The 24,039-nt window shown below is 50.6% G+C and overlaps 1 long non-coding RNA gene across 1 annotated transcript in view; it reads right to left on the reverse strand.

Annotated features, from left to right (window-relative positions):
• LOC110365219 (uncharacterized) overlaps positions 1-18,327 on the reverse strand; it is a 64,093-nt gene extending 45,766 nt beyond the window's left edge. The window contains exons 1-3 of the long non-coding RNA XR_010475450.1: positions 16,862-18,327; positions 16,510-16,708; positions 12,428-12,625 (exon numbers count right to left, since the gene is read on the reverse strand). This is a non-coding gene — a long non-coding RNA (uncharacterized LOC110365219). The remainder of the gene's footprint in view (positions 1-12,427; positions 12,626-16,509; positions 16,709-16,861) is intronic.
• Positions 18,328-24,039: the final 5,712 nt, after the last annotated feature.

Below are 24,039 nucleotides of genomic sequence, written 5' to 3' on the forward strand. Positions count from 1 at the left end.
CACTTCCCTGTATCCTTCCATCTTACATAGCTCTACTCTGCCAGCCTGGGAGGTGCTTTTAGATGCTGCTTCTAGTTTAAATGGAGGATCACACAGAGCAGGTGAAAATGCTGCGATTTGGAAGTGACAAATCTCCTGTTTCCCCAGGAGCATCTGCAAAGTGCGAGCCTCCAAGCAAAGCTCCTCTTCCCTGAAAAGGATGAGAAGGAAAAGAGCAATGCTTCAAAAATCAGAGCTTCCTTTACAGGGATTCAAAAGGAAAAAGATGCAAAACATCTCATGAATTCCCATCTCTCCGAGGCAGAGTTGTGGAGGCGAGAGCACGCAGCCGTCTGACAAGGGCAGCACAGTGTGGCACCATCCTCTGTGACCATGACGCCTTCTCCCCAGAGAGCTGAGATCAATTCATTTCCATATGGGAGACACAGATCATTTGTCAGCTTTAAGAGGGACAACATTGTCTCCCCGCTGTTAGGCCGCCATGAAGGCAGACAGCTTCATTTGACAAGCGAGCATCCCTGCATCTCTGCTGAAAGCACTAGGCACAGGCTCATGCTCTGGCCTGCCAGTGGCAGCAATGGAGGTGTCGAGCCCCGTGGGTCTGGGGGTCCAGCAGCCCTCCCAGCACACTGTGAGGAAGGGTCGGGAAGCTGAAGGTGGATGACAGGGCTGGAGGGAGGGGGATGAGTCACTGGGGGGAGCTGGGGCACGTCCAGCACCCAGCTGAGCTCTGGGTCACACCACTCCTTTGCTTGTACCTACAGGATTACACACACAGTGACAGGGTCCTGAGGATGCTGCTGGTCCCTCCTTATAGAATCATGGAATCGCAGATGGTTTGGGTTGAAGGGACATTCCCAGCTCCCCCAGTGCCACCCCTGCCATGAGCAGGGACATCTTCACCAGCTCAGGTTGCTCAGAGCCCCGTCCAGCCTGGCCTGGGATGTCTCCAGGGATGGTTCATCCACCACCTCTCTGGGTGACCTGGGCCAGGCTCTCACCACCCTCAGAGGCAACAATTTCTTCCTCGTGTCCAGCCTGAATCTCCCCCCTTTTAGTTTCAAACGACCACCCCTTATCCTATCGGAACAGGCCCTGCTAACAAGTCAAAGGCAATTGTAGGGATGGGTAACACAGCGACGCAGCATTGCCTGGCAATGCCAGAAACTGTCATCATGTTGCCGACACTGGGACTGGGGGAGGATCACAGACTCATCTCTGCTCCTTATTAATTTTGCACGCTAAGCGACCTGCTGTTAGACAAGACCCAAGCCATATAACCCGGCAGCCCCCTGCAACAGTCTTCCCCATATCAAAGTTATTCATCTGAAAGACTGGGTGAATGGACACAAAGAAAGAAAATATTTGTACAAAGAAAGAAAATATTTGTACAAATCAAGAAATCAAGCCTGTGAATAATGTATCAACCAACAATCTCTTCTTTTGGACTCAACAAGTACTATTCAAAGTGCTCAGAAGAAAGCGATTCATCTTCGATGTTATTGTTCAAACCCACACCAATTTGTTTTTAATAGATATCAAGCACTCTGATGAAGAGCATCGTTTCTGGGTACCCATTGGTGGAAGGAGAGGGAGAAAGACACCAGTTTGTGGTGGCCACAAGTCCCCAGTGTCACTCACCGATGGCCAAGGTCTCTGCAAGTTCTGTGCACAGCTGCCAATGCCGAACCTTGGCAGAAAGGGGCCCACAGACACTGGATCCACGGAGGAGTGGAAAACCACCACGTCGTTATCTGGGTGTCAGGTGCAGGCTGAGGCTGCTCATCAAGAGCAGAGAGAGCTTGTCATTAATTTGGGAAGAATTGATGCTAAGAGAACTTGGAGCAAGGATACCAATGCCTTTATTGAAGGTCTACAACATACGCAGAACAAACACATCTCCCCCCAGAGAACGGGCGGGATGCAGCAATGCTCAGCACTGGGGCCAGCTGGCCATGAACAGGACCCTCCATTGTTCCAGGCCAGGAGCAGGAAGGAACTGGGAGTGAATCCCCAGGCATCAGGGGAACAGCACAGAAAGGTCCCTGAGCAGTGAAACAGAAGTTGCTACCGCTTGTTCCCCAACACCACGTGCAGGACTGACAGATAAGCAGAGACTTTATTCACTTGTGAGCAAGGCTGAGGCAGCTGAAGGGCATCCCACGTCCTGTTCCATGACTTGGCCTGGGGAAAAGAGACAGGGGAGAAGCCGGTGCCCTTGGTCACACTGCTTGTCTCAGGTCACTGACCACAAAAACCCCCACACCTGATGAAGGTACCTCTGTGCAGGCAGGAGATCCAGGGTGCTGCCGGCAGCTCTGCAGCGGTTCCCCTGCCCAAACCTCTGCCAGCCCCAGAGAGCAGCAGGGAGGGGGGCTGGCAGGGAGGAAAGCCCCACGTCACCCACCCTGCTCCCCTGCAAAAACCCACCGCAGGCTCCACCAAGCCTCTCCTTGCTGTGTCTGCAGGGCAGGCAGCGATAGATGGGTTTGTGCCCATGCATGGGAGCCCTTGTCTGTCTGACGGGCACTGGGGCTGTGCAGGGAGCAGAAGATTGCTCCTGCACCGGCACCTCCGGGTAATGTTCTGCATGGTGCTGAGCACAGGCACAGCTCAGCATGGTACCACCAAGAACGCCTGGAGCATGGGAGCCAGGCGCTGGAGAACAAGGCAGTGCAGAAAGGCCTTTGTGAACCTCGGCTGTGATCCTTAAGGTGCCTGACAGCAAAGCCACTCATCTGTGTGTGAGCGCAAGCAGAGGATGTCAGGGCAGCCGCTGCTTTTTGGGGCAGTAATCTGGATGGTTGCACTGTTCCCTCCCCCGGCAGCACCAAATGCTAATGCAGATGCCAAAACCCTGTAAAATGCGTGCTGGATTCTGAGGAATTAGGAAATTTCCATTTCAATTCAAATACAAATTAAACTCAAAGTTGTCATCAAAGAAAAGAAGAAGATGAGGATCAAAGTGATGCAACACTCTGGGAAAGAAAAAGATTAAAGAAAGTAAATTGAACAAGATTTTAAAGAGATATTAAAAGGTGTTAATGCAAGCTAATGCAGCTAATGAAGAGAAAGGGAGGCTATTCAATTAACATTTGCAGCAAGGAGAGGAGAGCTTTCTACACCTCCGCTATAACATCAAAGGGTAGATGCTACCTCTTATTAAAAGGGAACATAGAATATTTAAAAGGCAGAATAGATTAAAATAGATTTCAGATAATTATGTCTACCTCCATAATGGCAACAGTTTACCATTATATTCCAAAAACAAATCTAATAATATGTGCCACATACTGCGGTTAGAAACATTCTTTGAAGTGTTTCAGAAAAGCAGCAATTAAACCAAAGTACAGACGGGTCTGCGGTTTCTCTGGGTAATGGGAAAGTTGAAATGTCCAGCTGAAGCTGGGAACGTCGCCCTTTGCCCGGGCACAGAGGATGCTCTGCAGAGGCGTGAGCTGCGATGTTCCTGCGGAGCGGAGCCTTGGCGAGCCCCGCCACGCTAACGCGAGGTGACGGCCGCATGCCGGCAGCCCCAGCCAGCGCCCGCTCGCAGGGACCTTCAAGTGACACAAAGGGACGTGTGCTATCGCCAAAAGGACCAACTGCTCGGCTTCACCCTCTGCTCAGCACACCCTGCACTGCTTCCAGGGCCACGCGCTCGCCTGGCACTGTCACACTGACACCTTCCTCTGAGCTTCCCCAAGAGGGCATGGGGAAGGGGGAGAGAAAACCCCATGCAATGCAAACACACAAGCAGAGCAGCCTGACAAGCCACCCAGCACAGTGACAAGCCCAATGCCTCCCTTGCCTGGCCCCTGCGGGGTTTTGGTCCTGCTGGCAGCGAGGACACGCCACACGGTGGCACAGCACCCAAGCACGGCAGGGCTTTCTGTGCATGGGAGATGGTGTTTGGTTGGTTTTCAGTGAAAATTAAAGATAATTTTGGTATTTGTAAACACCTCAAAACTAAACAATGACGACAAAGTACCGTACTATCTCCTCAGATCGCGGTGTGGATTGATGTGTCTGTAGCAGCAGGGATTGCTCGCAGAACTCTGTGGCAGTGCAGAGATTTTAGTGTCACGAAACAAAACCAGGAAAAGTGGGAAACCTGTGTTTTGGGAAGAGCAGAGGGCAACGACGCTCACACCGTGCTGGGAAACACCCAGGGCCAGGTACCAGCGCAGCCGGGGCAAGGCTGGGAAGCGTGCGTGGGAAATGGTGCTTTTCTGCACTACCAGCATTTGTTAGCTCCAAACTGGAATCTCCGGAGCAAGAGCAAATTGTGCCCTTGTGCCACAGGAGAGTGACAAGATTCAGAAACGTTACCACTGACATGACTTCAGTGATGCGGGTGAGAAATCATCTTTGCTGCATCTGATTTTCTGTTCCTTTCTCCCTGGAAATGGCCACAACATCCAGCTGCAGCCCGGCCGGAGGAGCATCGTGCCGCTGCGCAAGTAGGTGCTTCTGCCGATGGGGCTCTCCAGCAACGCAAACCTTCACTTTGCACTAATTGAGCATTTCCTTGGAATAGAATTAGTGAAACCCCAGGTTTTTGGGTGGACTGCTCAGCCTGATGAGTGCAGGAAAGGCGGCATCTCTCCAACGAAGCAAGGGCATATAAACCACACTGAATTAGCAGAGCTCCTTATTTCAAGTGCCAGAGGATTTCATTGAGATGCAGCAGCTTAATAGCATGGCATTAGCCCAGTGACCCACTCTCCCCTGCCGAGGGAGCCTTCGTCCCCTCCTCCTCTGCTTGGAGGAGCAGCTGGAGCGGGTTGGTTGATGGAAACCCAGGGACAGCCCTGCACACCCTCACTAACCAGCACAGCATCCACATCATTCAAACACCCCGCCTGAAAAACCTCCCCACCCCTCTTGGGAGAAAACCCCAGGTTTTGGGATTCTTTCACTGGTAAATGTCAGCTCTGATGAAACATTTAAATTCCCATGGGAGATGTCTAAACAAAACATTAACATTTTGACTTAAAATGTCATTTCACTCTGGTTCTTCAATTAAAAACAAAATGACATTTCAAGTCAAAACATCGATTTGAAACTGATTTTTTTTGTTGTTTTACTTTAGAAACCAAAGTTATATTTCAAGCAAGACAGATAAAAAAAAGGCTTGCTCAGGAGCACCGCATTCTCCTAGGTTAGCGGAGCAAACTCCCCAGGAAACCCAAATTGTGTTAAAAACAACTTTTAAGAACGATTTTTTTTTCATTCAAAAGATGTTCTACCAGGAAGATGCTGGTTCCGGAGCTAATTCCCATCATCCTGTGAAGATAAAGGGAACCTCCCCCATCCATCCGCAGGGGTACAAGGGCTGTACCATGTGGAGGGGGCATCATCTGCCCCAGGGATGCTGCACCCAGATCTGACCATTGTCGCCCTGGCTCTCGGTTGAGGCATTTACTTGACACTTAACACCGTGATCACGGTCAGATTTTTCCTCCAGTAGAAACAAGAGTTGAACAAAAATTCCCTGAGCAATTTACTGGAGGAATTTAACATCCTTTCCTTGCCCGTTTTGTTCTATATATATAAAATATTATTTTATGCGCTACAAAAATACTTTGAAAGCAATTTATCCTGAAGCGTTACAAGGCCTTTTTCTTCCAGCTGCAAAAACATCTCAGAGCAGGTTGAACTTTTCCCCCGAGGGCCATGGCCTTGCTACGCGGTAAATATATAAAGCAAGAGGAAGATTGCAGCCAGTGTTACAGCGTCAGAGGGAGTATCCTTTGCTGTAATTTAAATACCGAATAAGCAGTTACCAGAACAAGTAACTATACGTTAGAACCTGGTGAAATGTTTCACAATAAACTTAAACCCATACAAAATTCTCTTGGTTTTGGCCCTCAGTCCAAACTGCAATCTCAGGTTATATCCGTCACGGGGTGCACAGGGGCTGGTTTGTGAGCAAACTCAGCCTGCTGGTTTTATCATCAGAGGAAGATCGTGAGAAATTCCACTTTGCAGTGTTTTCGCATGAAATTTAGTCACTGTAACCAAGCTTGCCTGGGGCTTTGGGCTTCCAGAAAGCAGCAGACCCCCATTTGCAATCCTGCTCCCCGGGCGGGCTCCCCTCTGCTCAGCGAGAATGGGCACCAACACAGCTCAGGACAGATCTAGGAAACGAGAGGGATGGAAAGATGGACTTTGGGAGCACCTCTGGCTTTGCTGGGCCATGATTTTGGCTTGCTTAGAGCCTTAAGATGAAAGAATGCATTGATGCGGAAAGGCACGGGGTGGTACCACACAACCTGAAAATTCTCAGTGCTGTCAGAGGAGAGTGTGGGAAGGTGCCCGTCACACAGAGAGGATGCTTGGGTACCAACCACGCTCTTGTGATTCCCACCACAACACAGGGCAGGAGACACCAAGGGATGGCAGCTGCTGCTGCCGCAGCACACGGGGCTCCACCGCAGCCTCCTGCCCGCATTCACCCCACGGCGAAGGCAGAGCCAGGCAGGACCCACAACACACTCTGCAGGCAATGCCAAGGAGAAGAACATACACACACAAAATCTGCTGCATTGAGCAGAGGGACCCACCCTGAGCACTGGGTCCTGCCAGGCTGAACAGGCACTGGGGTGCAGGCTGGGGCCAGGGCTCCCCACTCTCCCCGCACAGCTGGGTCAGTCTCTGGCCTTGGTCATGTATAATTTTTCATGCAAAGTGCAACCTGGAGGCATCTCAGGCTGCCATGTCCAACCTCTGCCTGCATGGGTGCGTGCTGCCACCCGTGGTTGGTAGGAAGGTACCCACCACCTTCTGCTTGCCCAGAAGCTGCCCCTGCAGGTTGCCCTGGCCCTCTTTAGATCTTATTGAACTACGGTCCCTGGATATGAGGACTGAGAAACACCTAATCTGTGCATCCCAAGATGGAGACAGACACAAGCTATTCAACACATGAAGGACTCGGATGTAGTAGAAGTAACAGGTAATAGGCATCGCAGTACCCAGGGACCCCACTGACAGAAACACACACCAGCCAGGCTTTATCGGCCTTTAGTTGCTAGATCACACATGAACAAGAACTTCAATGTCAGCTTTGGATGCTCACAGAAATAGCAAGGCAGCATTTAGATGCCCAAGTCATTTTGAGATGGGGTGTACGTGGCTCCAAACAAGATCAAAGCTCTGCTGTGGATACACACAGACACGTTTCTGCTCCAAGAAGATGGCTTATAAGGCAAGGCTGGCAAAAGAGCAGAAAAAGTGGCCTAGGGTTGTGGAGAAATGTGCTCGAGGCCACACCAAACCAGTGCCAGGGCAGAGAACAGCATCCAGGTCTGCAGCTCCCACCCTGGCCCTCCACAACCAAACCACATCCAAGGGCTTCCCAAAGACACGGCCAAACCACACCACAGACCGGGCAGCGCTCGTGCCTCCATCTGTCTGCAGCAAACAAAAAAGTGATGAAAGTAAAATCCATCCTTTCCCTTCAGTCCTTCCCAAAACTTTCTGCCTAGGAGACAGACCAGCAAAGCCGAGCCCAGTGGACCGAGGTGGGCTGAAGCGAGCCATGCTCCAGCCACTGCCTCCAACAACACACCTGATGTCCCTCTGCCCCTGGTCACCTTCTGCACCCACCTCACAGCTTCTGCCCACGTTCCCCAGCCCCAGCGGGCAGAGCAGGCTGCCTGCTTGCAAGGGCAGCTCCTGGAGCTTGTGTGCCTCCAGACAAGGTTGCCAAGGAAGATGAAGGGTAGCCCGGGCTGACAGCGTCACCCAGCACCTGCTCCAGCCCTGGTCCCCACCACCTCGGTGCTGGCAGCGAGGAGCATTGCAGATTTCCTGCCGTTACACAGTGTTCCTTCCCCGCACAGCAAAGAATCTGTCACTTCGCTCTAATTAGCCAATTAGGTCCCTAATTAGCTGATGTAATTACTCCAAGGAAGTGATTTCATTTAAGAAAACCCTCACTCAGCCCTCACTCCGGCACACAGCCGCAGCCAGCCCGTCACCAGGCTGCTGCCGACACGGGTGCGGGGACGGTGCCCAGAACGTGCGGGGAACAAACACAGCGTCATCCCGGAGCGGAGTCAGCGCTATGAGCCCACAAAGATAGCTTCCCATCAACAATTTGTTCTTTAGAAAGAGATCAGATAATCTAATCAGCACGGCTCCATCTGTCGAAAGGACGAGAGGAAAAAAAAAATACTGCTTATTTACTTTTTTTCCCTTTCTTGATGTAACTTCTAGACCTAGTCAGCACCAAGCTGTGCTTTAACTGGAAATATATAGCAGACATGCATTTACCTACAGCTAATTTCTTTCTTCAGCACAAAAAATCATCCATCAAGTGGACAAGGTGGTACTCAGCATCCTCCTACCCAGCCTTGGACAGAGCTGGGGCCACTCCAGGAACAGCTGAGTCCCCACACAGCCCCTTCCTGAGCCTTTAGCGCCAGAAAATGGAGGTGAGATGCTGGGCGAGACGGGGTCAGTTGAATAACCACCGTGCTGTTGAGCAGGAGCTCTGAAGGAGATCACGTTGCCATGACTTTGAAGCCTCTGATGAGCCCTGCGCTTTGACTCGACGTCTCTGTACCCCATGGCAGGCGAAGGAGCCCGAGAGCAAAGCATCCTCCCCAGAATGAGAAAAGCTATTTCTGTGTGATGACAGGAATAGCTGCTCTCCGCCGAATGTGACTCGACAAGCACAATATCTTCCCCAGCCCTCCAGCAGCTTTAGCTGTAAAAGTCTATGCAGATATTGTGACCTTTTAAGAAGGCAGAGATCTGTGAGGTTTAAATAGCACGCCACAAAGACTCCCAGGCAGAGCTGCTGCCAGACAACTCATGTACAAAGCACTCGCAGAAACAATTTCCAGGTCAGCAGAGATGAAGGAAGACGAGTGACCCTCCAACAGAGACACAGGGGAAGCAGGGATGAGCCAAGAGCCCCAAACCTCAGGCACATGGTGCTGGAGGTGCGGAATAGCCTGAATCCAGGTTGTCACACAAACGGCACAATCTAATTTGCCACCAACGGGTTTGGAGCTGCAAATTAGCAGCCAAAAGCTGTTAAGTGCTTGGATTCATCCACAGTAATCAGAAAGGGATCTGGGACAGGGACGAGACACCCAGTCTGCTCCCCAAAGCTTCCCATTAAGGCAGACAGACGATAATGCATGGATAATGCATGGATAATGCATGCATGCAGGCAGGTCATTAGAGGACAGAGATGTTTGCTTCCTCCTTTCCCACAGCCCTGCTGGTGGCTAAGCTTGAAAAATCCCCAGGATGGGCAAATGCTAACACACTAAACTGCGGTTTATGTCACCTAGAGCATTTTGCAAAGTCTCAGTGATCTGCAAATAATTAAAAGAGAAAGCAATCAATCTTGTTGTTCAAAACAGTGATTAGCCTGGGAGAACCCAGCATTGTAATTCTGTAGGCACCCAGGGGAAGATGCTGCATGCATAATGATAGCTGCTAGTCCTCACAAGTTCAAGGACCACAGGGTGTTCTCCCGTTGTGATGGGAATTTCCTACCCGTCTCCACGGCTGTGTCATCCTGTGTTTCACAAGCGCTTTGCCAAAGGAACAGGGAAACAGCTTTGCTGCCTGTCAGGCCCAGCCCCAGCTGCCATGAGGACACACACACACTCATACGCGGCTCTTTCCATGACCTGGCTGTAGCACAGAGGCCGAGATGCAGGAGGTGCGAGATGCAGGAGGTGCGACAGCCAGAGCATCACTTGTGCTCCAGCCACTGCTGCTCGAAGCTGCCCACATGCAGTGAGAGACAGCTCCAGGGCCGCAGGGCCCATGTCCTGCCTGTGACCCACACGGGACCCAAGTGACACCACAGAGCAGCACGAGCAGAGTCAGGGGCAGAAACCAGGCTCCAGCACCCCATCCATCCCTCCAAGGAGCTGCTCAGCCAGCCCTCCTCCCGCCTTGCCCATCGCTCAGCACCTCACTGCACGGCAGAAAGCCCAGCAGATCCATGCACAAATAAACTCCCCTTCTCCCTGACTACACTGGGTGAACAAGAGACAGAAAAACCCCTCTGCAACCAGGAGGGATCAGCACACACACATATGTAGGTCTGCATAGCACTTCCTACCCACCTTCTGTTGTGCATTTGGATGTCAGACTTTGCATCTGTGGCTAAAGCAACCCACAGTGATTTAGAAGTGATTGCGCAGCATTTTGTACGGGGTTAGGTGGAGATTTCTGTTTTGTGTATCATTACAGCAAGTAACAGTGGTTTCTCAGGCTCGGATCTAGCCTTACCACAAGGTGAAGAGGAAATTGCAATTATTTGTGGATGGTTTTTCAAAGTCCTTATCCAAGCACAAAGTACACACAGCTTCCCTGAACCCATCACCAGGCAGCCTGTAGACCTTGCAAAGCTGCTGAAAGGAGCTCCCTGTCTCTGCTCCAGCACGTACCTGCACCCCTCCAGCACAGGGAACAGCCCCACTAAGCCAGGTCCCCAGGCAGCTGTGGGGACAGTTGGCCCAAAGAAAAGTAATATTTGAAAACCAAACAATGGGAAGAAAGCAGAAAGTTTTTCCCTTGGGTCGCTGCACAGTCAGGAAGCACCAGCCTGGAGAAAGGGCTTCCCAGTGGAGACAAGGTTTTCTGTGCCCAGAGCCAAACTCCATGGAAGTCACAAGGAATTGCCACCAGCTTTATTAGGGCAGAGACCAGGCTTTTCGTCTGTCCCCAGCACATCAATGTGCTGCCCCAGGAACAGAGCACTAGATGCTACAGGAACGCATGGATAATTACATAATTACACTGAACTTGGAAGCAGGTCTCACACTTTCATGTCCCTGGAGGGACTTTCCTCACCCATGGCAGCATTTGCTGCTGCCAGTGTGTGTTAGGGAAGGACATATGGACAAAGCAGGCAGGGCAACACAGGCAGGGATGTCTTTGGCATGATAGAAAGACCACAATGGGCTCCTTCCTTCTGCTTCACAAGGGGACGCTAAGACAAACCAGATCTTTACCCAGAAGAAATTTTACCTCCTGAATGTCAAGACACCAGAACTGGATCAGATAAGGGTTTTGGTGTGTGGATGCTCAACTCAGCCCACCTGGTCTCTAGAAGGACCTGGCAGTTGTTTCCTGAGAGTCACACAACCAGAAGACTGACAAAGCTGATCCTTTAACACGGGCAAACCGAGAACACGTGAGTTTCCATGAGAGTGAAGCGCTTGCAGTTAAACCCCCACAACCCCCCCGCAGCCAGGGCTGCGAACGCAGACCCAGGCAACCCTGCAGGAAATGGCTCTGGGGCTGCAAAGCTCCAATTAGCTGAGATAATGAGTCAGCCCAGCTCCACCACCGAGGTGCAGCCCAACCTGGGAGCTTCACAGCTCTGTGTGCCCTGACCATCCCTTCATCGGCCCAAAAATGCGGCTGCAGAGGTTGGGTGCGGGCACTGGTTATGGGAGAGCTGCCTTGGGGAGCATCGTCAACCTCTCCCCAACGCCAGCCCTGATGCTCAGACACTGCAAACGCTCCCAGGCAGGGCGGGCACCCATGAAATGCGAGGAGGGATTTGCATTTGCGGCTGAAGCTTGTGGGAGCGGCGCTGGTATTTCACACGAGGCAACGAGAGGGGCCGTCCAAGCGAGAAGGGCTCAGCTGCAATTAGGAAGACAATTTTCTGTAATGTTTTTATTGGGAGGGTTTCACATGCCGATGGTCTCCAGAGGCAGAATTCATGCCTGTGAGGTTTTGCTTCTCAGCCCATCCCTTTGTGTGATACTTAGTTTAAGCTGTATCTGAAAGAATCAGTCTCTCTTATTATCAAAGCCACAAACCATCTGGTTCCACTTTCCTGGGGAAAGGGAATGAGTGGAAATCTGGTTTCACTTGGGTTTTCCTTCCCTGGGTTATGGTTTGCTCTATGTTTAATGTTGTTACTGCAATATGATATTTGGGCAGTGGGTGGCCTGTTTCCCCCATTTGAAACTAATTTACAGCTTTGTCTGGCAAAATTGTTGCTTCCAATCAATTAGCACTGACACAGAAATTAAAGCATCCTGGGGTCTTGACACATAAGGAAGCAGGTCCCCATTTGTTGGAAGAAATGCTCCGTTCAGTGGGGAATCTGGTGGCTCACCCTTCCCTTGGGCCAGGCTGGAGTTTCTTTTAAAGATCCAGACTGCATTTTTAAAAGGGATTTAATAGGCAAGATTGAGATCCATCATGGATGCTATTTCTGTTTTACAGCCATGACCTTGTTAAGGAGAGGGACAAACAAGCCAAAAATGGAACATTAATAAATAAAGCCTGAATCCATCAAAACATCCACCGCCGCCTCAATCATTTCTTCTCCGAAAACACACTGGAGAGTCCCCAAGCCCTTCCTCTGCACCATTCCCACCAGCCCACTCTGAGGACCTTGAGTCCTCCTGCTACTGGCATCTGGTCTCACCTGCAGTCAGAAGTCCAGCCTAAGCTGCAGTCAGAAGTCCAGCCTTCACTTCTGCCCTACGGGTGCCCCAGCACTGGACGCCAACAATGAGCTTCAGTCCAAAGCAGAACTCCAAGCCTCCAGGCAGGGTTTCAGCTTGAGCCCCAGGAGCTGAGCATGAAAACTGAGCACCCAGGTCAGTGATGAGCACCTGCAAACCTGCAAAATTCAATGGATCATAGTATCATTTTGGTTGGAAAAGCCCTTCAGTTTCATTGAGTCCAACTGTTCCCCCACCCCTGGCACTGCCCCATGTCCCTGAGAACCTCATCTCCGTCTGTTCAACCCCTCCAGGGATGGTGACTCCACCACTGCCCTGGGCAGCCTGTTCCAATGCCCGACAGCCCTTTGGGGAAGAAATTGTTCCCCAGATCCAACCTCAACCTCCCCTGGAGCAACTTGAGGCTGTTTCCTCTTGTCCTGGCACTTGTTCCTGGGGAGCAGAGCCCGACCCCCCCTGGCTCCAAGCTCCTTTCAGGCAGTTCAGAGATCAGAAGGTCTCCCCTCAGCTCCTGTTCTCCAGCTGAACCCCCCAGGTCCTTCAGCCGCTCCCATCACACTTGTGCTCCAGCCCCTTCCCCAGCTCCGTTCCCTTCTCTCAACTCGCTCCAGCACCTCATGGGCTTTCTTGGCATGAGGGGCCCAAAACTGACACCCAGATTCAAGGTTTGGCCTCCCCAGTGCCTGGTGCAGGGGACAGGGGTTCACACGAGCCCCTGCACTGCTGACGCTGCTGCTGTGCAGCACCAGCGCTGCCCAGATGCCTCCTGAAGCGCTCAGCATCCCTTCCCCAGCCCCAGCAGCTGCCAACGACCAGAGTTTCTAACCCTTCCTTGAGTATTGGACCCTCAGCAGTGCTGCAGGAGCGTGGGTTGTTTAGAACAAGCAAACAACAACACAAAAACCTAACCTCTCTCCCAACAGGAAGAAAAATATTTTTCAAAGTATTGAAGTTTTTACAGCTGGTGAGAGGCAGCAGCGGGAAGGCTGCAGGGCAGTTCTGCTGAGCAAATTCTGGCCCAAGTAGGAGCATGGGAGAATACTGAACCAGACAGAAGGAAAGGAGATGAAGAAGTTGAGATAAAAACGAGATAGCTGACAGCCTGGTACCCGTGGAGAAGAGCACCAGAGCCTCCTAGCTGAAGATACACCAGCTATAGCTGGGAAAATTCCCTGGCTTTGAAGACCAGGTCTTCCTGGAGACAAACAGCTCTAATCCACACTCCTGAGTAATTCTCTCTTTGGCAACACATCATACCAGCACTGATTCAAACCTCAGGGCAGCTGTACTGGCTTTAATCTAGGTTTTATTTTTGTAAACTACAGTTTCAAGGAGAAAGCTTGCAAAGTGGATCTGGGGATGGGTGGCAGGGAGCAGAGCCAGAATCACTAATGTCTGCAGTGGAAACACTTGAGCTTCTTCAAGTACAGGGACCAAATGTGAAAAGCTTTGATCCTAAAAAGCTAACAGGCCTGTCAGAGAGAAAAGGGGTCAACCTCTTCCACTTCTGCTGGGGCAGCTCCCTCTGCTGCCTTTGCTCACCAGCTGTTACCCGCAGACGCAGGGCAGCTCCAGATGTGCTCCCAGCAGTATTTCATCAACATGTGGTCATTAGTCTCTCCTGTAAAGTTATCACCTACAAAGAAACTAGTCTCCACAGAAAACGAACTTGAAAAGGAAAATGCCATCCGCACTGCCCCATTCAGCAGCCAGCTGGGTTGGCCACCAAAAATAAATACCATCCAAAAGCTGTTGCAAAGCCAGTGGAGAGTCAATCGCTGTGTCCAGCACCCTGTCACCCGTGGCCAGAACAGTGAGGATCCAGCGGAGGGATCGGCATGGTGGGCACACGGGGCATGGCAGAGCACTGCCAGCAAGCGGGTTTGGACTAAGAAAGCCAAGTCTACAGAGGCTGTTTTGGCACTACCCACAACCAGCTCACCCAGTGCCACATGCAGCAGCCATTCGGTCCCAGCATCCTCTGAGGATGTTGCTCCTGGGCATCAGTGTGAAGAGGTCCTGGTCTTGGGGACACTGCAAGAGGTTTCACCTCTTTCAGAAGAGGAAGATTCATCCCAGCTCTGCACAGCCTGGGCTTCCATGAAAGACTGTGCTTGGCTGGGCACGTCCACTGGTTCCAGTATGAACAGAGCTCTTAGGCCAGGCTTGTGCTGGAAGCAGACATCCTCTAGCAGGAGGGACTGGGGATGTCTTTTGTTAGAACCTGCAGTTGACCCCGAATTCTTATCAACTAAAAGTGTTTTTAACAGGGAAACAAACAGTCAGTCTGACATCTTTGGAAATTAAGAGATCAAGTTTTTCAGCCTTGTGATAGCTATGAGCCATGGCAGATACACTGCTGCTCTCCAGACAGCCCTGTTTTCTCAATGAAAGAATAATTCAATAGCCTGCCTGACTATCCTTAGGGTTTTTTTTAAAACTGTGTTAAACACTCTCAGACTGAAAGATGAATGAAAACATCTTCAAAGGTATTCAGAACCAGGGGAGATGCTCATGTCACAGCCGAAACACCAGGCAGGGCAGGTGAGCGAGCTGGCGTGCAGCTGATGTGCAGCTCCCTTGGACACCCCTGCACCGTGCAGCTGATGTGCAGACCTTGCTGCTTCCCTCACATCCATCACCTTGCACTGCACCAACAGGCTCCAGGACCAGACCAAACTGGTGCTAGAGCAGATACCATGCAGAAGAATGAAGAAGCTATCAAGGATTATTTTTTTTTTATAAAAGTGGAGGACCTTTTCCACACCTTAGTCTTGCTTTCAATGCCTCTGCTGCTTCAAGGCAATATTCTCAGTCACCTAAAGCAGCAGGTTTTCTAACAGCTTTCCCTGAACTGCAGAACACTGTTGCTACAGATTTCCTCTCAATTTCCCGTTCCTTCCCGGTATTATCTCCGGATTAGCTGTGTGCCGCTGGGCAGAGCTGTCGGAGCAGCCAGCCTGCTCTGGGCCATGGCGCTGGCACCATCTGCAGGTGACAGTGCCACCCGCAGCCCCTGCACCCCCTCCCCAGGGGACAAGCCAAGGGGGAACAGGGAGCACAAGGATCTTCAGAATTATGTGTTCAACCCCAGCAGACCACTGGCAACTCCAGGCCCACCAGCGCAGGATGCTGCAAAGTGAGAGAGGCTCTTACCCAAGCCTCCTGTTAACGTGAGAATCTCTCCACCCAGTTCATTCAGGGAAGCAAAAGAAAGCTAATAAGAGAATATATGAAAAGGGCAGCGTGGTGCTTAGAGACGTCAGCAGAGAGCTCTCTCAGCATTAGCCAGTCCCAATTTCTATTACATTGGATGTTTCACAAATCTCCGCTGTGTTTATCCTCCCCAGTCCCTGGAGAGACACAGCAGCGCTTTTATCATCAGCGCACAGACAGAAAGCTGAAGCAAAGAGAGATTTGGAGAGCAAACCGAAACCTGCCTGCAGCGAGTCCAAAGAGCCCAGTGTCCCCCCCAGCTCCTCCGCTCACCCTGCAGAAATCCTTCGCGACAGGGAAGCCAGGACTGCCCAGGCAGATCCTTCACACGGAGTGAGTAAACACTTTCAAAGCGCGAGAGCTTAAGATGGCTTTGAGGAGCCTTACGGGACTGTAGATCTGACCCCGCACACTCTTGGGCACATGCCCAGCGCTCACCAGGGTTCCAGGAAAGTGCTCAAGGGCCAGAGCAAGCCCATGACAGCGTTTGTAAGCCAGGGCTGAAAGGTGTCCCACTGAGGTTCAACCAGCACCAGCAGGAAAGGATGGACCAGCTCCTAAGCCTGAATTCCCCCAGTCAAGTCCAGAATGCTGTTTTTCCCTCCCCTGCTCTCAATACCGCTCTCTGTTCTGTCCAAACTGCAAGTGAACTGGCCAAGTATTCATGTACATGGCAGGAAGAAAACGTTCTGGGGATGTTCAATCCCTTTGATCTGTCCGCCAGCTGCACACCCCATGGCCAAACCTCTGGGCAACACCTGGACCCCAGCACTTCACCACGGTCCAGGGGTCCCACGCCCCCCCATGCTCCCCTTGGCAGCTTTACCTGCTCCACAGCACAGCTGGGTTCAGCCTCTTGCATGAGGAGGGGACGAGGTTTCCAGCACGTCTGTCGCTCCACGAGCCACCGTTTCACTTGCACCATCGCCTGTCCCCGGCCCTGCTGACAAGCCACTTACCAGCAGTTATTAGGTTTTGGCTGGAGCTCAGGGGGTTTGTTTCTCATTCTTTGGAGAAGGAAACAGCTGCGAGAGTTATAGGGAAGGAATTGCGGTGAGAAGCAACCACTGGCACGGTGATGAAGAGTTCAGGAGGTGGGGAGTGCTGGAAACCCTGGGCTGCTCAGGAGGTGGGTGCAGCCCGGCTGGTCTGACCCTGGCTCCCAGCTCCTCACCCACCTTGTACAAGCATCAGAACAACAGCCCAGGATTCCACCTCCGACGGGCCGCCCGGCTCCCCGGCACGGAGCCAAACCCGCCGTGCAAAGTGGATTTTTCACGTGATGAGTCCCCGCCCTGGGCATGCAGTGGGAGCAGGCAGGGGGACTCTGCACCTCACTGCCTTATCTGAGGGCTCAGCCCAGGTCACCACCACCTCCCGCATGGCAAAACCAAACAGGCATGTTGCTGAGAGCTCTCGGCTCTGATTTTATCACGGAATGTGCTGAAGAGTTCACATTTCTAGTTCTGCTTTTCTGAACACCTGTGTTTCCTCAAGTATCTCCTCAGCATAGCTTAGTATTGAGGAAATTCTGCATTTGAGACCTGCATCGAGCTGTCCCGGGCTCCATCACATGTACCAGCTCCAGCAGCATCAAAGTTATGATTCCGGTGCTGGATACCGGCCTTAGAAGAGGCAGAGCCCGAGTATGGAAACAGAAAAAGCCTTCATTCCACAGGCTTTATCACCTAAGAGATTTCAAACGTTACATTCCCAGCACAATGAGAAATGCCGCAGGATTGGCATATTTCCTCTCTGAAGATTTTGCAAAATACACTTTTTTTTTTTTTTCCTGCAGCAAAATCAAAGCCAGACTCAGCATCAAATGATTAAAGGTTAACGAAGACTTCAAACAAGTATCATAGGATGGGTCATTCTCCTAAGAATTATGGAACATAAACTAGGCTTCAGTTTTAATATCTGCATTTAATTATGGTCATGTCTGAGGGCGATGAGCAGAAAAATACAAGCTTTGTTACAGATGTGCAATTCGCTCTGGAAATCCTTCGGAAAGAAAAATCTCCCTGCACCTGTTAGGTGCAAAATGCTAATGATTTCTCAGCACCACAGGGAAAGTGTCCTGAGTATATGGCAAAATGAAATTGGAATTGTTTTGAAATAAGCAGAAGATTCCACCAAAAAACGCTGCTTTTTTGTTCAACGGGAAACAAGGTCCCCTGGCTTAGGATGTGAGAATGGAAACACAGAACAGGCTGGGAGGAAACTGGGGGGAGCGTCTGTACCACAGTTGGGCTGCAGCTCCAGAAAACACAAGCAACTAACCCGGCAAAGGGAAAACCAGCACCTCCTGCACTGGGAACCAGCACCTCCCGCACTGGGAGCCAGTACACCCTGCACTGGGAGCCAGCAGCTGCTTCCAGGCACATCTTTTTCACACTTGTCTCCATCCCTCACTGAAGCCTAATCACAGCAGCCCTTTAATTAAAAGAAGTGGCTCAATGCACCTTTTTCCTATTGATCTGGAGTCAATGAGAAACCATAAACCAAGAAATTAAAATAATAATTTATAGCCCTTTGGCCTGGCTGTCTGCTCGCTCTGTTTGCCATATTGTACACAATGGTTTCCTGCCTTTGCCAGCATATAAACTTGACACAAGAGCTCCAAAACTAAAAAAACCCCAAACCCCAACCCCCCACCACAACCCCATAAGGCTTCCTCTAGAAAGCAGCTCCGAGGATGGTTTTCAGCTCACCCTTTGTCTGATCTGGGGCCAATCCCGGGTTCCAACCATAACAGAAAGCAGCAGAGATGAAAGGCCCAGCTCCGCGCTCCACTCGAGCCAGGTGTACAGCTGGCACCGCAGCCCCACGGTAACGTGTTCCAGTGAAGACATGTTAAAGCAATAAAACGAAAATGAGGAACATGTGGCTAAAAACGTCTATTCATTTCACTTATTTTCTATAAATGAATTTTCCCAGGGCAGTGTTTTGGGGTTTCTCTTTCACAGCGCTTGGTTCCATAGGCATTACAGGGTTTCCGAGACAGCGTGATCCCTCCGAGAGGTTTGAATGCCAGTGAGCGTGTCTCTTATAAACTAATAGCCTATTATTTACCATCGTGAGTGGCTCAAATAGCTGATTTAAAACCTTCGAATGACAAAAATTCCTCTGAGGCAAGATGCCAAAGTTGAGCAAACAATTTGTACGGTATGTTAAGTGTAGGGGGAAGCCATCGAGCTTGTAACAAAGCCACGTCTTGTGTTTCCAATCAGAGCAGGACGAAATGCGGTATGGCAAGCTACCGAGAGAACAACAAACCACAGGGGGGTGGGAGGAAGAAGGGGGAAGTAAGGTTGGATTAAAATATTATTTTCTGCGGCTTGTTGAACAACATGACGCAGTTATTCCTTGGTATGGAGTGGATGGGTGCTTGCGAAGAGCACGGAGCCATCTGCTGCTCGTCAGGTTGCAAAGCAGATTACAGAATCCGGGTGGTTTGCTTATTTAAAAGGAATTATAATAAATTGCTTATTTCTGTTTCCCAGTCTATACAACATAGAATCACAGAATCATTTTGGTTGGAAAAACCCCTCAAGATCATCGAGTCCAACTGTTCCCCCACCCCTGGCACTGCCCCAAGTCCCTGAGAACCTCATTTCCATCTGCTCAACCCCTCCAGGGATGGTGACTCCACCACTGCCCTGGGCAGCCTGTTCCAATGCCCGACAGCCCTTTGGGGAAGAAATTGTTCAAAAGAAATTATTCAGAAGTTCTTCTTTCCCTCAATTACTTATTTATGGAAATCCTCATTCTGACATAAGTTCTAAAGTCACTTGCTACTTTTAAAATAATGTATTTTTCCCCTTACTCCCCACTTCTTTGTCTTTGTGCCATACAACACTTCCATAGCAAGCACAGGAAGCTTTGAAGAAGAGCCACACAAATACTCAGAGATGAAATTTCTCTTCACCACCCCCTTTGGCCATGGGTACAGAACACACCATACAGCTGGAGTTCTTCATCCTACATCAATGCTGCTGCCCAGCGGTACTGGGCTCCTGTTGGGCCATTCTGGATGCTGGTGGCAGTCAGAACACCTGCCACCTCTGCGTTTGTCTGATATTCATATTAGGTAATGCTTAAAGGACTTCAAACCATGCAGACCTTTTCATGAGCTATTAATCTGGGAAAGCACCCACACAGCCAGGCTTTCACTAATCTGAGCTTCCTGTGACACCACAATACCACACATCAAACGTAGACCCAGCTCAGAAGTTGAAGCTCTGCCTTACTGTCCAGCTCGGGACTGTTTGTGGTGTCCATGGCTTCTCCTGCCCCCCTGGAGCACAGTCCCAGGATCTGGGGACAGTGAAGACAGTCACATATTTTGTCCTGATGTAGCAAGCCAGCTGGCATGGGTGGCACCATACCTTCTTGCAGCCAAATAAAGTCCATCTGCAGCATTTTTAAACCCTTCTGGGCATCTCTATTCCAATAGAAATTCAAAAGTATCTCATGCCTGGAATGGGAAGACACCAGATAAGCACATTCCTGGGTAAGTGTTTTGTATCAAGGTAGAGCCAGAATCCTCTCGCCTATTTTCCCTCCCCCGTAACACTCGTTACACAGTTGATGACTTGCTGTATCAGTGCAGAGTGAACACTGTCAATTAGGAAAGTCAACCGGCACAAAAAACCTGGGAGCCACAGGGCAGAACATCATCTCTGCCAGAGCCTACAGGCAGAAGCTCTCTAAGTACATTAAAATTAAATGCATTTGAAACCAACAGAGGAACGTCCGCATCTTTCAGAGGTAAATCTGACAGGAACCTTGACGTGACAAGCAAGATGCCTCCTCTCCCCCAGGAGCCACTTACCACTCAGGGTCTACAGACCCTCCTGGTTCTTTGTCTTGCCTAGAGAACCGCCCAGCCTTCCCTCGCTCTGTGCCCAGCCCGCGCTGCTCCCAGGAAGGATGCTCCAAACCTGGAACTGCCAAAGGAAAACAAAGAAACAAAAAACATGGCCAAAGCCAGACCTACACAGCAGAAAACATCATCTCTAAACCTCACCCAGCTTCAAGAACAGAAATAAAACCAGCCTGCAACACAACGGCCAGAGATGAACTACACTAGAGACCCTCTTTTAAGTGTTTTAATCACTTTTCAGCCCAGAGGTGTCTGACACAGGACAAACCACGCTGTAAGCACGTAGCCCAGAAGTGCTGATACAGCCTAAACTCCCTGAGCCAGCTCAAACACGCTCCAGAAGTGCTGGCACATTAACTTTGTCCTGGCAGGCCCAGTGACAGCTCAGGTAACCTCTGCCTCAGCCAGAGAAGCGGTTGTGGCCGAGCCGGCCCCATCTGCCAGCCCACAGCTGGCACGACATCCGCACAGCCAGCGGGGGCTCAGCACTGCCTGTTCTCGTTAGGCTGACAAATATGATGACAGGATCACGCTTGAGGTAGACAAATGTGTCCTGCCAGGTGATGTGACGGCACACAGGCACATCGGTAACGATCGCTAACCCACGCTTGGAACCGGGCCCATGGTGCAAAGCAATTGCTGCAGATTCTGCCTGATCCCCGGGGACACCGATGACAGACATACCCCCGAGCGGTGGGACCTCTCTGCAGAGCGAGGAGGACAAGACCATGGTCACATTTAGAAGGAGGAAGACAAAGAGCAGCAGAGGTGGCCCTGAGCACAAGGATGCTTGGGTGGGCTGCCCGTCCCCCTGGCTGGCGCGGGGACAACTGCACAAGTGGCTCTGAAGAGACATTCCCGTGCTTGCTCTGGGCCGAGTGCCTGACCCTGCACCCCAGGGCAGCCGTCACTGCGGCCACCGAGAGCCGGACCCTGCGGACAGCAGAGCCTCTTGTGAGGGAGGAATGGCAACATTCCGACCCTTGTGGCTGAGATTAAAACCAGGCATCTATTAAGCAGACACCTACATCACAGGGTATTTTTTTGTTACTGCCTTTTTATTTTTTTTAAGCCTACTCAATTAGAATGAATAAAAATACCCTTAAAAAACCCAGCACATAGTCAGTGTCTTCAAAGGCACAAGAGCACTTTAGAAGCAGATTGGTTTATTTGTTCCATGTAATTTACTTTAAAATGTGTCCCTGGATTCCCCATCAATTGCATTTGAGATACTGCAAAGGTGACCTGGGAAGTTTTTAAATCACACGCTCTATCAGAAGCCACCAGCAAACCCTCAGCCAGAGCTCGGTATGGGGCACTCAGGGCACAAAGGGTGCTGGTGGGTGTGCTGGGACATTAGATAATGTCACTCAGGCTTTGCAAGGTGACTTTTCTGGTAAGGACGACGGTGAACCCTGCAGCTACCGGGGCTGAGACCCAGAGGAAGCCTCGATGAAGCAGAACAGGACAGATGTGCATGATCTGAGTCTGGGGATCTGCTGAAGTGGATCTGAGCAGCAAATCTTCATCCTTTCACTTGGGGCAAATCTTTAACCCATGAGTACAGTTCCTCCTTTCTTACGGACCCTCGTGAAGGGTGGAGCAACGGTTTGTCCCCCTTCCCAGCAACATCCTCCCCACAGGTATGCAGACAGCAGCCGAGGGAGCTGAGGAACCCCCCTGCGCACAGCGGAATTGCACCATTATCCTCCCTTAGCTCTTCACATACCATCATTCAGAAGAGAGGAAAAAAAAAAAAATAGCAGAAGACTGCAGGATTCTTCCAAGCTGCTCAAATGAATGTGTTTTGTACTTCCCTCCCTCTCCCCAGGTAAACATGAATGTCCAAGAGAACTTTGTTATCCGTTTTTCAGACCCAAGGTCCTGCAAGGTTTTGATTTTACTGAAGCTCCCTCTTATCGCAGTGTGTCATTATTTGACACTCACTGATTTTCTTTACCTTTTAGTAGGATGTGAGAGAGAAAACTGCCCAAGGCTGGGAGAAGCTGCTGGAACAGGGTTCCTGGATTTCTGCCACAGATCTCTTGTACAAAAATATCCATGAACACCAGAGGTCCCATGTTTTCCAAGCGCATCACACCCACTCCTCCATGTGTGGAAAACACCAACACAGCACCTCAAGAAAAACCTCCAACAGCTTCAGAACGCCAGACTTAAGAGCTGAGATGTGTAGACACAGTTGTCTTTTATTGGAATTTATAGGAATTTGACAACTCTTTCGAGCAGTCCAGGATTCCCAGAAGGAGCCAAGGTCATTTTGCACATCTCGAGGCACGGCGCTCGCCAGCCCTGTGGCTCGGCCAAGCACACAGCGTGACGCAGACCCAGCTGCCTTGTAGCTGTTTTCAATACGTGTCATACCAGCATTACAAAGCACTCGTGCATTTATCATGTCAGCATCCTCTGAGCAGCAGCAGATATTGTGGAGTAATTTTCACTTCAGATTTGAAATGTAAAAGGCAAAAGTATCTACTTCCCTGGCTTACTGAAAGAAACTGAAGACTTCAGTATTTTTTCATGTGTTACCAGGTAAAACTCGGCTGAGACTCCCCACATTTTTCCAGCTCTACCGCACTGGTAGCAAAGCTGCATTTTCCCAGCAGCCAAGCCAGCCCGTGTCCTGCTCCAAGACGCGGGGGCTGGCTGCTCAAACACACGCTGGCAGGTCAGCATCTCCCAGCACACCCAGAGATCAGCACTGCCACGGGTCCAGTGCAGCCAGCGCCGCAGGGAGCGGGCAGAGCACAAAGCGCCCGCTGCCTTTGCATTACTTCAACCTAAAATTGACACTTTTCAAAAAACACAGCTCACAAGAGTCCATCCCCAGGCAGCATTCTCCTCGCTGCAGCTCTCAAGCCTGCAGGACAATGTTCTCTCTGATTTCAGGCCATGCACTGGTAGCTTTAGTCTCATCCCTCACCATCCGCTCTGCCATTGCCAGGACATTCCTGTAACAGCTCACCCACTGGAACACGTTCCAGTTCCTTCATTTCAAGTCAGGCCCATAAATACCTAATGGGTATCTCTCAACCCTTTTCTTTTAAAACCCTGTCCATTATTCTTGCTTGCAGCAAGTACTTGTAAGTCCTTGGCCTCCTACACAAACACCCCCCAAACAAACAAACCAACCCCAAAAAAACCCCACAACACACAACCAACCACACCCCCCCACAGCCTTGGCTGTTTCCCTGAAGCTTGAGCCATTTTCATATGCTGGAAGGATTTTTATCCTGGTATCCCACAACTGACACTCTCTTTATTTCCCCCAAGTTTCTCTTCCGGCTCTTTCTTAGCGAATTGCTCATTGACAAAAAGATCATCTCCTTTACCTCTCCCATCCTTGCTTCCCTGAAAGACCCTTCCTGACTTCTTTCAGAGGAATTTGCAGGTTGGAGCACAGGCGCATGGCCAGAAAAATCACCCTTTTTCATAGCCATGGTGTTTACA

Source organism: Columba livia, chromosome 11, assembly GCF_036013475.1.
Source record: "Columba livia isolate bColLiv1 breed racing homer chromosome 11, bColLiv1.pat.W.v2, whole genome shotgun sequence".
Classification (NCBI taxonomy): Eukaryota; Metazoa; Chordata; class Aves; order Columbiformes; family Columbidae; genus Columba; species Columba livia.